This window comes from Nuphar pumila, chromosome 2, assembly GCF_984573655.1.
Source record: "Nuphar pumila chromosome 2, dmNupPumi1.hap1.1, whole genome shotgun sequence".
NCBI lineage: Eukaryota > Viridiplantae > Streptophyta > Magnoliopsida > Nymphaeales > Nymphaeaceae > Nuphar > Nuphar pumila.
Genome location: NC_143250.1, coordinates 27887463 through 27902211, shown reverse-complemented (window position 1 = coordinate 27902211; position 14749 = coordinate 27887463).

Below are 14749 nucleotides of genomic sequence, written 5' to 3'. Positions count from 1 at the left end.
GCAGGGTTGAGCATGATGTACTTAGCCTCATTGCCCTTGTATATTTAGTGATATTACTCCTAATTTCTTTACCATCATCGGCTGAACATTAGTATTTTTTGTTTTAAATGAATGCAGCCCTGCAGATACGATCCATTTGGTTTGATTTTCCAAAACATATGAAAAATCATCAAATTTTATAAGGGCAACAATGTCTAAAAATTTCAATAGAAAATCTTATTATAAAGGGTCTCTCGTGTTTGCGTTCAATCCTGATTAGCACAATGCCATGGATCAGTTTTTTTTGTTATTTACACAGTAACCACCCTCAGGATCAAAGACCTAGCCTTACTGGTTTTGCCTGCCATACAGTCGCAGTCCTAATAGCATAAAACTCTGTGGGCTTACCCCCTGACCCTAAGGAGTCACTATTTATCGGCTTGTTCAAGGGGTGATGCCCATGGGATTTGAACCTAGACTACCTGCCTAGCAGCCTAGGTCCCATCCCATTACACCAAACCCCAGCAGAAACACCGTGGGTCACTTCCTCAGCTTTTATGTTGAAACCACTCAATCCAAGTAAATGGACTACGTTGTACACATTCATGGGGTTGTTGGCCAAATAAAGCTTGTACTTATGTGATTCAACTAGAGAGTACCGTACTCTAGAGAGGTTAGTATTTGGTGCTATTGCTGGAATATATGTGGGTTAGTAGTTGGTGCTATTGAAGGTACAAAATAATTGTGCTGGAAATCATAGGTTCAAAATTTTGTAACTGAATTTGACCACAGATGTATTCGGTATGGTTTGTTTGCTAATGATGATTTTTTTTAGAAAATGATCATACAACTAATTTGATACATTTCTCAAAATGCTCCACAAATTTTGCGATTCTCCTCATGTCCAAAATCATAAATATTCGGTTTTAAAAAGTTCTTTTTATCCTTTGCACATGTAGATTTTCTAAATATATGCGAATTTTCTCTCAAATAGGTGACTTTTTTGCAGAATTGTCTCTGTTCTTATATCTGTATTTCTCTGATTCGATGTCGAAAAATTATATTTTTATAGTCATTGAAAAGCTGAGACACAGGCATGTAACTTTTCTATTTTGAGACAAAACTGAAATCCCCTCTAGGGTTCCTATTTCTGAGTTTTAAAACCAAAATAGAAGCATGCTCCGTAAGCTGAAACAAGTGCGACTGTGCCTTTTCTGTTTGTTCTATACTATTTTTCGGTCACTTGCATTGAAAATAAAAAAAAGAGACAGATCAAGACATTACCATTCCAATGCCACCAAGATCACCTTAATTTGATGAGCGGTTGAGGAGAAACGTTCTTTGAAAAATAGATGGTTCGAGTGTTCTAGTTTGCAGAGCATAGTTCTATTCCGGTTTTGAAACTAAAAAATGGGAACCCTAGAGGGGGTTTTGGCTCTGACTCAAACTAAAAAAATTATATGTTTGTCTCTCAGCTTTTCAATGATTATAAAAATGAGGTTTTTGACGTTGGATCAGAGAGATACAAATATGAGAACAAAGACTATTTTGTAAAAAATATATGCGATTTTCCTCCTAAATATATACAATTTTACTCATATATATGTGATTTTCCTCATATACATGCAATTTTCCTCCTATATATACAAAGTTTCTCCTTTATATACGATTTTTCTTCTATATATACGATTTTCCTTCTATATACATGCAAAGTCTCCTATATATGCAATTTCCCTCCTATATATGCAGAGTTCCTTCTATATATGTGAGTTTCTTTCTAAACATGCGATTTTCACTTAAATACACACAATTTTTTAAGTTTAATAGGATGTTTGCATCTATTTTTATGTGAACTTATGAAGTATATGCGATTTTCCTCCTATATATGCGGAGTTCCCCCTAAACATGCGATTTCCTCCTATAAATGTGGAGTTCCTCTTATACATGCTATTTTCTCCTAAATATATGTGAAGTTCTTCCTATATATGAGATTTTTCTCCTAAACATGTGATTTCCTCTTAAATACATGCGATTTTTTAAGTTTAATAGGATGTTCACACCTATTTTTATGCGGACTTCCTCATTTTATTTATATATTTTATGCGGACTTTTGTATTCTCGCATATATTTTACGTAGACTTCTTTATCCTCGCAGATATTGTATGCACTACACCTCAGGCAACAAAAATTAGACTATTTATAGGGCTGAATGGCTTCCTCCATCTGCGGTGGCCCCTTGGTCGTTAGAGCGAAGTTCTTTCCTTGAAACTCACTCTTACAAAAATGTGATCGTGATTCATGTCCACCTGGGAACGTCCTCTTGTTGTTCCCATCACTTGTTGGTATCTTTCCTATGATATCCTTGGATTGCTCCCAGTCTATATTTATCCTTGAAGTTGTCGTCACAATAATTTAGAATGTCTAGGGCATGCTTGTTATTACATGAGATCACAACCCTTCTTGCAACCCATTGACATATGAACGAGACCCAGATTTGTCATCTTCGTATTAGCCACATTCAGCCTACACTCTTAGGCTATTTTCGAAAACCATTGCATATTTCAATTTTTCATGAATATTTTCTCAAAGTAGCATTCATTTATTTAAGTTAGAGTGCATCATGAAAATCTTTCATTGGGCCACACACCCCTTTTTTCTGACTTACTTTCCAATTCCATTTCAGAGAAATTGATTTTCTCAATTTTTTTTAAGTCTTTATCAGAAATTGATTTTCTCAAAACTCTGAGTTTTCAATGATGTTTCAAGTATTTTCTCAGTTCAAAACCATGATTTTTCAATGTTCTAACATCCTCAGTTTCAAGGTTCATAGCTCCAAGAAATCGATTTTCTCAAAGTCATTGGGATTTCATCAGAAATCAATTTTTCAAAATCTCATGATTCCTTCAAAAATCAACCTTTCTTTTCTTCAAAAATGTTTTCTCAATGCAATTCATGATTTTCCCAGAATCATCATTTTTTCAAAGTGTTTTCCAAGCAATAGAAGCAAACCATATTTTTCAAAATATACATCTCTCAAAAATTTCATGGCACATGCCTCATTCTTTGTGCATTTAAGAAAAAGAGCATAATTTAGATATCTGAGCCTAGCTAAGCAAACTTTTGATCCTTGGTTCGATTACCTCTGATAAAGGTGCCAGAAACAGTTGAACCTCATACCGACATGCGAGTCACATTCTACAGAATTTTTCTGCAAATTTAAAAAATGGAGGTGAGTAATTTTCAAAAACAATTTTTAAAACTTTGGTCGAGTTTGACTCGCAGAATCGTTTTTCTCTCTCGTAGAGGGAGGAATTTTTTTTGCGATGATAACATGTTTGATGATCGAGATGCGACCTGTCTTCGCCTGATCAACTATGTGCCCTGACTTAGCTCAATTATCAAAATCGTGTTTTATAAAATGTCAGCTTTTACTTTCTGATATCATGTGAACCTAGGAGCCTAGACTCAAACCCAGCTGACATAGATTGCATGTAGACTAGGTATGGTTTGGTAGGACCAAATTGAGGAAGAATTATTCATGTTCACATAGACTTAGGTCTCATACAACTCTCCTTAATCTAGGATTTGTGTGTAAACATTGTTTGCTTCTTCAAAACTTTCAAAATCTATCTCTTTAGGTCTTAGAGCCCTCTGTTTGCTTGCATGTGCTCATATTTCAAAAACCACCCCACCTATCTCTTACCCGGTCTTCACGTTACTAGGATTTCTTCCAGAACCATAGTTCGAGATAAAGCCTCATAACAGAGCCACTTATTTGGGTTGACGCCCCCTACCACGTACCAAGGGCCATAATCCAAAGTATATCGATAGACACTCAAGGATGTTGGGAAAACATAAGTCTAGAACCGGAGATGAATTTTTATGCCACGTACTTCGAGTTTCGACTCGAGTATATCGGCATAGCATGATTGGACACAACTGATCTAAGACTACAATCAGGAATAGGGTCCTACAACCATTTTTAAATTGATGCATTTAGAGTCAACTTCTTAGAGAGTGCTGTAAGTGCATTATTGTCTGTGCAACATGTGATTGAATGTATCGTAATCATTTTCCCTTTTATTTTCCCATATTTTCTCATATTTCACAAAAATATTGAACATTTTTTCAAAATATCCTCATCTTTTATTTTCATAAAATATTTTCTCTTTTCCTCAAAACCCTGGATGATTTTTTCAAATTATCTACTTTTCCTCAAAACTCCAGGTGATTTTCCATTCTTTCGTTCCTCTGGATCTCGAATTTCCAACTTCATTTTTATCCTGCCTGTAATTTTTCAAAATTCTTGTATTTTTCCTGTTTTCCAGTTTGATGGCATCCAGTCAGCTCGACTCAGTCTTTTTTGAGGGCCACATCTCCTACGAGGTGTGGCAAGGTCTTCCCAAGCATCGAACTCTTAGCATCGGATCCTTCATTCCCTCATGATATTATTCCTGGATCAAGAATTTTCCTGTATGTTTCGGACCATCTGAGCGATTGTGGGTTAGTACTGGCATCAACAGTGGGAAAGCAGACAATCAACGACAATTTGATCTATGCACAGGCAGAGCGGTAGAACCCGCACACTTGTACTTTCTGGTTCCCGTGGAGAGAGATGACCCTGTTGATAGAGGATTTTTAAGAAAATATGGGATTACTCGAGCCAGCCGGTCAGCCTGGAGATCCATTGGAGCAACAATTCTTGATCAATGTCAAGGGTCTTGATCCCCGAGACGCCTTAGCCCACATGACAGGACATAAATCTTGGCCACTGATTAAAGCAAATGGGAATGCGTATGTGGATTTTCTTGAGATGTACCGACAGTATGGGACATTCGCAGAAGTCAGCTCATTATCCCGAATAGCTTGAGAAAGAATTCAGCACGCAATGGTCTTATGCACTATGTGATTGACCTTCTTTTCAAACGAACAGAATTATGTGGACATCATGATAGTTCAGCTTCTGCGAAGGTGGGGAAGTCGACAGACCAGCCACCTCTCTATAGCTATGGCCGTACTCGTTTTCTTGTACCGAGGGTTGACTCATTTCACACTCGGAGAATCAATATTAGTCGAAGGGTGCACCTATGCACTACAGTCCTGGTTCCTTCAACATGTGCCAACCAGGGCCAGTTCATTCAAGTACAATGGCAAAAAGCTTCTTCTAGTTGCGCGATACCGATTCTTGATTGACAACCTCCAAGAGGAAGAGATCATATGGGACTTACTTTGATTGTTAGGAGTCACCTCCCAGATACACTTATGCATATAGCAAGCGGTTCAAGCTACTTGACCCATTCTTCTGTGTCTACTACCATTCAGAGCAATACGTCAGACAGTTTTCTCAAAGACAGAAGCACATACATGCTCGACTACTATCAGGGATCATGACAGAGTTTGATCTTGCATCAACACAGTGGTCTGGAGTATATCATTCTGCCAGATATGACTGTGATTCTTTTGTTACTCTCACTCTTTTCTCAGGTCCTCGAGTGTCTGTTGATTATTAGGCGTGGTGGAAAATTGTCTGTCCACCTCCTCTTTGTCAAGTTTACTATTGATAAAATCATATTTTTCTGCAATAAAATCCCCCAATTTTTATTCTATAATGTTTTAACGACCTCACCTAAGTAACAAGACACATTTTCAGTTGTTTATTTTGCAAAAAATGGCAACACAATTGTCGTGATTCCAGCAACGACTCAATCCCTAGTAATGTGATATCCTTTCAATTTTCTACCAAATTCTCAGCAAATATTTTTCCCTCATTCAAAATCATCCTCAGAGCCTAACCATCCGTTTTTGCCCTACAGAGAGCCTTTGCAATCCTTCATGGTTCAGACAAGGTCCGACAAAAAGATTGCATCTAGCCAACATATCGATCAATCTTTCGGGTCTGAGCAAGAAATGTCATCTCCACGATCTCCCAAGGGTCGGAGCCAACAGGACAATGATGATGTTGATCCCTAGATGTATGTTTTGTTTTAGAAAATGATGAAGAAGATGTTGAATGAGCAAGCAAGGGTCAGTTCAGGGAAAAACAAGAAAAAGGCTAAGAGCCGCACAGTGAAAAAGCAAGTGAAGATATCCAAGAAGCGCATTCAACATGAAGATACTTCCGATGAATCCGAATCAAAAGGAAGGCACCAATGAAGAAGGTGAAATATCGCAAGCATTTCAAAAATCTCCTTAGAGGCAAGGGTCGGCCATTAAAACCAAGGATCAGTCTGTTAATGACCCTGACCAGCCACAACTCAAAGACGTGGTCAAAATGGTCAAAGATCTGAAAGCCTGCGACAAGGATAAGAAAGTCTTCACAAGTGAGGACTTCTATGATGGTTTGGAAGGGGACAATAACCTCGAGAATCTCCTCAGAAAGTTTATCAAATTCGATGGTTTCGGTGATCCTAAGGCACATCTGGCCATGTTCTTTGCCGAGTGTGCGAAATTCAAAAGGGACAATCGAGCTTTATTCTTTTATTTCTCTCGCAGCTTGGAGGGAACGACTGCCAAGTGGTATTCAAAGCACATCAATCCTATCAAACTGAAGGAATTTGACAAGGTGGTCAATCTCTTTGTCGAGCGATTCTTATTCAATGTAGAGACACTCCCAACCCTCAGCCATCTCTGCAGCCTCAAGCAAAAAGAGGATGAAAAGGCCAGAGACTTCATTCACAGATGGAGATCCACTTGTAATCAAATGCGGGATCCGATATCAGAAGGATATGCATTGTTAGTGATCCTAAACAATTTCTCCCAACCTCTAAGGGGCTTGATCTCTACCTCCTCGACACGATCCTTTATCAAATTAATAAAATGAGCCAAATGGATCGAGATGGGGATGACAAACGGGGTTTATGAGGGAATTACCATAAAAAAACAGCCAAGATGCCAAGAAGAAGACTCATTTCACTCTTTCTGCGAATGATAACAAAGGCAACCAGAAAAATCGTGATAACAATTGAGAGGGATCCAAAAGGCCAAAAGGGAAAGTTCTTCAACAATGATAAGCCTCTTTAATCTACTCCTCAGCATAAAGAGCAAGATCAAGAAAAACCAAAGCGCAAGGATTGGAGCACTGATCAAAAGTTCACCCCTATGGACCAGACACTCGAGAGTGTCCTAGAATACATGCTCGCGAGAGATATGATCAGAAACCAAATTTTTAAGTTTCAGGATTTTATCCCAGAGTCCTAGTTGATTTAGGACTCTATGCTAGAGTCTCATTTGGATTAAGACTCTGACTCTGGTCTTGTATTTTGTTCAGTTTTGCCAATTTCTGAAAAGATCTTTCAAAACCTCTTTGTTTTCTTTCAAAAATTTTAAAAATAAAGAGTTTTAATTTTTTAGGACTTTGTCCCAGAGTTCTGATCGGGTCAGGACTCTATTTTAAAACCTCTCTGATTCTCATCTAGGGATCAACTTTGTTTCAAAAACTCTTTTCAGCTTTTATTTCTACTTTTTCAAAACCCTAATGTGGGGCCCACACAAATGGCGCCACCTCTGGAAGAGTCCCAATCCATTTAGGACTCTATTTGGTTTTATTTTCAAACTTTTCTTCAAAAACTTTCCTTTTTAAAATCCTTCATTTCAAAAACCTGATTTCCAAATCAGTTTTCTTCCTTCTTCAAGTGGGACCCACCCTGCAGAGGTGCAAACCCTAATTTTTCTATTTTTATTTGATTTCATCTCATTTTCATGTTTTACATGTTTCAAAAATACAAAAGTATTAGTGGGTCTAGGTATCTTTTTGAGGGTTAAAAAAAAAATCATTTTTAACACCCTTTATTTTTAAAATCGTTTTCTGAAAAATCAAGTGGGGCCCACACTGGGTGGCATCACATTTGAAAGTTTTGATTAGTTTAGGATTAGTCAGTGTCATAGCTAGGTTAGAAGAGTCAAAATTGATTTTTAAACTTTATTTTATCTTAATGTTTTTAAAACTCCATTTTTAACTCTTGAATTTAAAACTTTAAAAAATCAAATGTGGGCCCACAGGGGTTGGCACCACATTTGGATAGATTTTAGAGTTTAATTAGGGTTTAGGTAGGTTAGTTAGGGCTAGGGTTAGATTAGGAAATTTCTAAAAAATCGCTCCCATGGTTCTTATCCAACCCAATTAGGAAAGTAGTTTTCTTTCTAAATTTGTTTTCCTAAAAAATCTATAAAAAGGAGGCAAAAGGGGGGTCGACAACTAGGCTTTCTCTCTCTATTTCTTGCTGCTTCTCTCTCCTCCCAGCCAACCCTCTTTCTTCAATTGATACTGCAGCCACCAAGGTAAAGTTTCTTTCACCAATTCCATTAATTTTATTAGTTTTTTTTATGTTTTTTTTTAGTTTTCACCATTACCGCCCCTTAATGGTTGGATTCAAGCCTTTTTTCCGTTCAAGAACCATGGAATCAACTCAAGAAAATGATCTAAGACTGTTTTAGAATGTTTTCCATGATTCCAAACCATTGAAATGGTTCATATGAATATTTTTTATGTTTTTGCCAAATAAAAGATGAGATTCACCCGTTAAATGGGTCGAATCCCTTTTTCGAAGGCTAAATCAAGTTCTAACCATGCTTTCCCTGATTTTTTTTATCTTATTTCACTGTATTAATGTTTATTTTACTTATGTCAGCATCAAATTTAATTTCGTTGTGTTGTTTCCTTATTTTTTTATTATTTTTCATGTTTAAATTAAGGTTTTTGATGTTTTAGCGAATATTCATGTATTTCAACCCCGAGCACTCAAAAATTGTATTATTTCATGGTTAAATATTCATTGAAAAAATCTGATTTCTTTATGGTTGGTTCACTGACTTGTTAGTGACTCTTTGTAAAAAAATTAGATTACTTTGGGCTCTTTACCTTTGTCAAAAAAATAAGAAACCGAACTATGATTTTTAAACTGTGAAATCGCTATTGGGATTCAAGAACAACTTGCAGAGATGATATCTTTTCTATTAGAGATTCGATTGACAATCCATAAATTGTACTAGTTTATTATTGATGTCTAGTATTTACTGTATTTTTTTCATATTTGTATGCATCTGTTTGCTATTTTTCCTCTCTCAAAAGATAGAATCAATTTCTCAGAGCTTGTTATACTTCATTTAAACCCTAGATTGACTTGTGTCGATCGTATCTCCCTAACTGGAGATTCGATCAACAATCTGTAAAAAAAAAAATCTTTCTTATTGTGTCTGCTATTTACTGTTAAAATTTTATAAATTTTTAATATGATTTGTTTTATTTTTCTGTACCCGAAACCGAATGTACTTATTTTAATATGTTTTATATTCATTAAAATCAAGTGTATATTGTCAGAATGATATCTCTCTAACCAGAGATGATTTTTCCGATTTGTAAAAAAAGAAATCTTTGTTTTGCTGTCTAGTATCTCTTTATAAATTTTTATGAATTTCAATGGTGATATGATCCCTGATTCGAGTCTGATACAGTGACAGGTACTTGCCCATGGGCAAAATCATATATTTTAGGGTTTTATCTGATTTTCATATTAAAATAATGTCAAAATGTATATTTTTATTTTATTTTAATTTTAGGGTTATCAGAGCTATCCATGTCAATTTGGTTAAGTTTTGTATTCATCTGATACATTACTTGTTTCAATTGCAAGAACAGGGTGCCCGTAGAGTCCTGATTCGAGCAAAACATTGGCAAAATCATGATTTTTATGATATTTCTATTTTTTTCATAAAAGTTTATGTTTTTAGGGTTTTTTTATGTTTATAATCATGTTAGGATACTACATATCCGATTTGGCCTTGATTTGAATCTTTTTGAACCTTAAATCCAAAATTTTACCAGAATATTTTCTGAAAACCCTAATTTCAAGGCCATAGTCTTGTTTTTAGGGGTATTTTTGTTAATTGTTCTCAAATTCTGAATTTCAAAGTTATTTATCTTCATTATTTTTTCAATTTTACATCATATTTTATTATGATTATCTCAAAGAAGCATGGAAAAAGGCTTATATATAGATAAACCCAGTAATTTTCAGATATTACTGGATAAATCCAGAAAAGCCAATAAATCTTCACTAACAAGTTTTGTAGTTTTGCAGGGACACTCAATGTTGTATTTTCTTTATTTTATTTTCTTTCATTTCATTTCAATTATTGATGTAAATTATAATTATAAATTTAGAATAAGAATTTACTTTTTCTGCTTAGCTTAGGATGCATTGCATATAGTTTATTTATTTATTTAAAAATGTTAATGTGTGATGAATGATGATTCATGCATATTTCAATTCCACCATGGTCTACACGAATGACACATGCACTAGCTTCTAGGGAGTTGATAAACTCGATTGAATTTCTATTTATGGCCATAGTAAGAATATGAACAAAATCTAGATTTATCATCTTCTTTTAAGTCACAATCAGCCTACACTCTTAGGCTATTTTCACAAACCATTGCATATTTCAAAGTTTCTAAACATTTTTTTCCTTTTAGAATCAAATGGGTTATATTCAATCCATATCTGTGGCCATAATCAGGGATATGAGGCGAATTTACTTCGTTAAAGTTCTATAAGGCACCTAAAATTCCCTTTTTAAACAATTTTCTCAAAATTTCTTCAAAAAGAATATTTTCACAAGATAGCATTCATGCATTATCTAGGTTAAAATGCATCACGAAAAGGAATTCACAAGGCTACATGCTCCTCTTTTGATCAAATCAAGAATCAAATTTCCAGAAAATCAATTTCTCAAAGTTATCCTAAAATTTCTTCAGAAATTGTTTTTTCTCAAAACATTTCCATTTCATCGAAAATGATTTTCAAGGTATTTCCAGATGCTTTTCTAAGTTCAAAAATCGATTTTCCAAGTTCCAATAACTTCTCAATTTTAGAATTCAAAGAAATCAACTTTTCTCAAAGTCATTTGTATTTCCTCAAAACTCGATTTTCTCAAAACCTCAAGATTTCTTCAGAAATCGATTTTTCTTTTCTTCATAAATGTTTTCCAAATGCAATTCATGATTTTCAAAGTATTATTTTTTCTAAATATTTCCAGTTATTCTAAACAAACATCATGTTTTCAATCTGCATTTTTCAAAATTTCATAGCACATGCCTGATTCTTTGTGCATTTAGGAAATAAAACATCGATTTAGACAAGTTGAACAAAGCAAAGCACGTGATTGATCCTTGGTTTGATTACCCCTGGTTATGGTTCCAGGTACAGTTGAACCTTGTACCGATAGGCGAGTCCCATTCTTCGGAATTATCCTGCATTTTAAAATGGAGGTGAGTTATTTTCAAAATCTTTTTCAAAGGTCAGTTTGACTTGCAAAAGTAAAATTTTGCAATGATAACAGGTTTGGCGACCGTGATGGGACCTGTCTTCGCCTGATCAATCTAATGCTTTGCTCTATTCAACTTTTCAAAATTGTGTTCTACAATGTCAGCTCTATTTCATGTGAACCTAGGAGCCTAGAATCAAACCCAGCTGACATGGATCTCATGTAGACTTAGGCATGGTTTGGTAGGACCGATTGAGGAGGCATTGTTCATATTCACATAGACTTAGGTCAAAATACAATCCTCCTCAATCTAGGAATTGATTGAAAGCAATGTTTGCTTCTCATAATTTTTTTTAAAACTCTACTTATTTAGGTCATTAGAGCCTTCTGTTTTCTTACATGTTGATCATATTTCAAAAACAACCCCACCTACTTTTACCTGACCACCATGTTGCTGGGCTTTCTCCCAGAACCAAAGTTTGGGACAAAGGCTCACAACTGGGCCACCTATTTGGGTTGAACCCCCTGCCACATACCAAGGGCTATAGTCCAAAGTATATCGGTAGACGCTTAAGATTGTTGGAAAACATGAACCTAGAACCAGAGAAATTGATTTTATGCCACGTACATCGAGCTTTGGCTCGAGTATATCGGCATAGCATGATTAGACACAGATGATCTAAGTTTTAGAGTTAGGGTTAGGGTCCTACAACTATTTCAAAATTTGTGCATCTAGAGTCAGCTTTTAGAGAATGTTGTATGTACATACTTGTTTGTACAGGATGTGATTGAATGTACTTTGGTTATTTTCTTTCATTCTCTTTATTTTATCATATTTTCCATAATTTTCTAAAAATACTGGACGATTTTCAAAATCTCCTATTATGAATTATCTAATATTCCTTTTATCAAACCCTGAACGATTTTTTAGAAAACCTCTCTATTTTCTTCAAAACTTCAGATGATTTTCATCCTCCCCTCTTGATCTCAGAGTTCTAGCCTTGTTTTTTTTCTGTCTATAAATTTTTCAAAAAATCGTGTGGTTTTTCTCAAGTCTTGTCCTGATTTTTCCTTTATTTCTTAGCCTATCCTGATGGCATCCAGTCAACTTGATTCAGTCTTTCCTGAGGGTCATATCTTTTATGAGATGTGGCAAGGTCTCCCTGATCATCGAACTCTGAACATCGGACCTTTCATTCCTCGCTGGTACTATTCTTGGCTTAAGAACTTCTCTCGTATGTTCCTAGACCATCTGAGTGACTGTGGGTTGGAACTGACATCGGCAGTGGGAGAACAGATCATTAACGACAGTTTGATTCAAGCTTTAGCAGAGCAATGGAATCTGCGTACTTGTACCTTTTGGTTCTTGTGAGGAGAGATGACTCTACTATTAGACGAATTCTCAGACATCATAGGTCTACCTGAGCCAGCTGGTCAGGCAGAGGATCCAATAGATCAGTAATTTTTGATCAATGTCAAGGGACTCGACCCCCGAGAGGCTTTAATCTGAATGACTGGAAGTAGATCCTGGCCATTGATAGAGGCACATGAGAGCCAATTTGTCAATTTGTTTGAGCTATACCAACAGTATGGAGCTTTCGAAGAAGTCGACTCCTTATCCCGAGCAGCTCGAGAAAGGATTCAACATGCTATGATCTTGTGCACCGTAGGGCTAGCCTTCTTCCACGATGGACAAAACTACGTTGATATCAGAATAGTACAACTTTTGCGAAGATGGGGAAGTCAACAGACCAATCGTCTCTCTATTGACATGGCTGCACTTGCTTTCTTATACCGCGGATTGACCTGTTTCGCTCTGAAAGATTCTATCTTAGTAGAAGGGTGCATCTACGCACACAGTCTTGATTCCTTTGGCATGTATCAACTCGAGCCAGCTCGTTCAAATATAATAGCAAGAAGCCACTACCTACCCCCTGGTACAAATTTTTGATCGAGAACCTCCATGAAGAAGAAATTGTGTGGGATTACTTCGATCATCATGAGTCACTCCCTCGGTATACCTATGCATATGGCAAGCGATTCAAGTTACTCAAACCTTTCTTCTTTGTTTATTATCAACCAGAAAGATGTGTCAGACAGTTCTCGCAGAGACAGAAGTGCATTGAAGCTCGATTATTGTCAGGCATCGTGCCAGAGTTTGATCTAAAGTTCTCTCAGTGGTTCAGAACATACCATTCTACCAAACATAGCTGGGATTCTTTTGTCGCTTTTACTATTTTTCCTGGTCCTCGAATGTCTTCTGATTATCATAAGTGGTGGCAAATTGTTTGTCTGCCCCCTCTTTGTTAAGTCTATATTAATAAAATCATTCTTCTTCTACAAATAATCTTTTTATTATGGTTTGACGACCTCGCCTAGGTAACAAGGCACATTTTAATTGTTTATCTCTTTTACAAAGAATAACAATACAATTGTCGTGATTTCAGCGATGACCCAATCCCTGGCAATGGGATATCCTTCAAATTGTCAAACCTAACTCTTATAAAATATTTTTCCCTATTTGTTTTATCCCAAAGTTATTCTTCCAGTCTAATTGCCTATTTTATTCTGCAGAGAGCACTTGCAATCTTATATGATTCAGACAAGGTCCGGTAGGAAAACCGCACTCCCGTCCAGCATATCAGTTATTCATCAACTTCTGAACAGGAAATGGCCTCTTCACGATCTGCCGAGAATCAAAGCCAGCAAGCTAATGATGATATTGATTTTCAGATGTACTCACTGTTTCAAAGAATGATGAGCAAAATGTTGTCTGAGCAAACATAAGCTAGTTCAGAAAAGATTCATAGCAAGAAGAAAGTTAAGGCTCGAACAATGAAGAAATATTTGAGAATCTCAAAGAAGAAGGTACAACACGAGGATACCTCTGATGAAGCCGAGTCAGTGGGCTATACTGATGAAGAATATGAGACTCAGCATGCCTTTCAGAAGTCAACTCAGGGACAAGGGTCGACTTACAAATCCAAAAATCAGTTTGCTGATGACCCTGCTCTGCCACTGCTCAAAGATGTGGTCAAAATGGTCAAGGATATGCAAGCTCGTGATAAGGGCAAGAAGGTCTTCACACGTAAAGATTTTTACAATGGTTTAGACGGGGATGACAGTCTCGACAATCTTCCCAGGAAATTCATCAAGTTTGATGGTTCTGGCGACCCTAAAGCACATCTTGCCATGTTTTTCGCTGAATGTGTCAAGTTCAAGCGCGACAACTAAGCCTTATTCCTTTGTTTCACTCGCAGTCTGGAGGGAACAACAACTAACTGGTATTCAGAACACATCAATCCCATTGAGTTGAAGGAATTTGACAAAGTGGTCAATCTGTTTATCGAACGGTTCTTATTCAATGCCGAAGCGCTTCCAACCCTCAGTCATCTCTGCAGCCTCAAGCAGAAGGAGAATGAGAAAGCTAGGGATTTTATTCACAGATGAAGATCCGCTTGCAATGAAATGAGGGATCCAATATCAGAAGGGCACACATTATCATTGA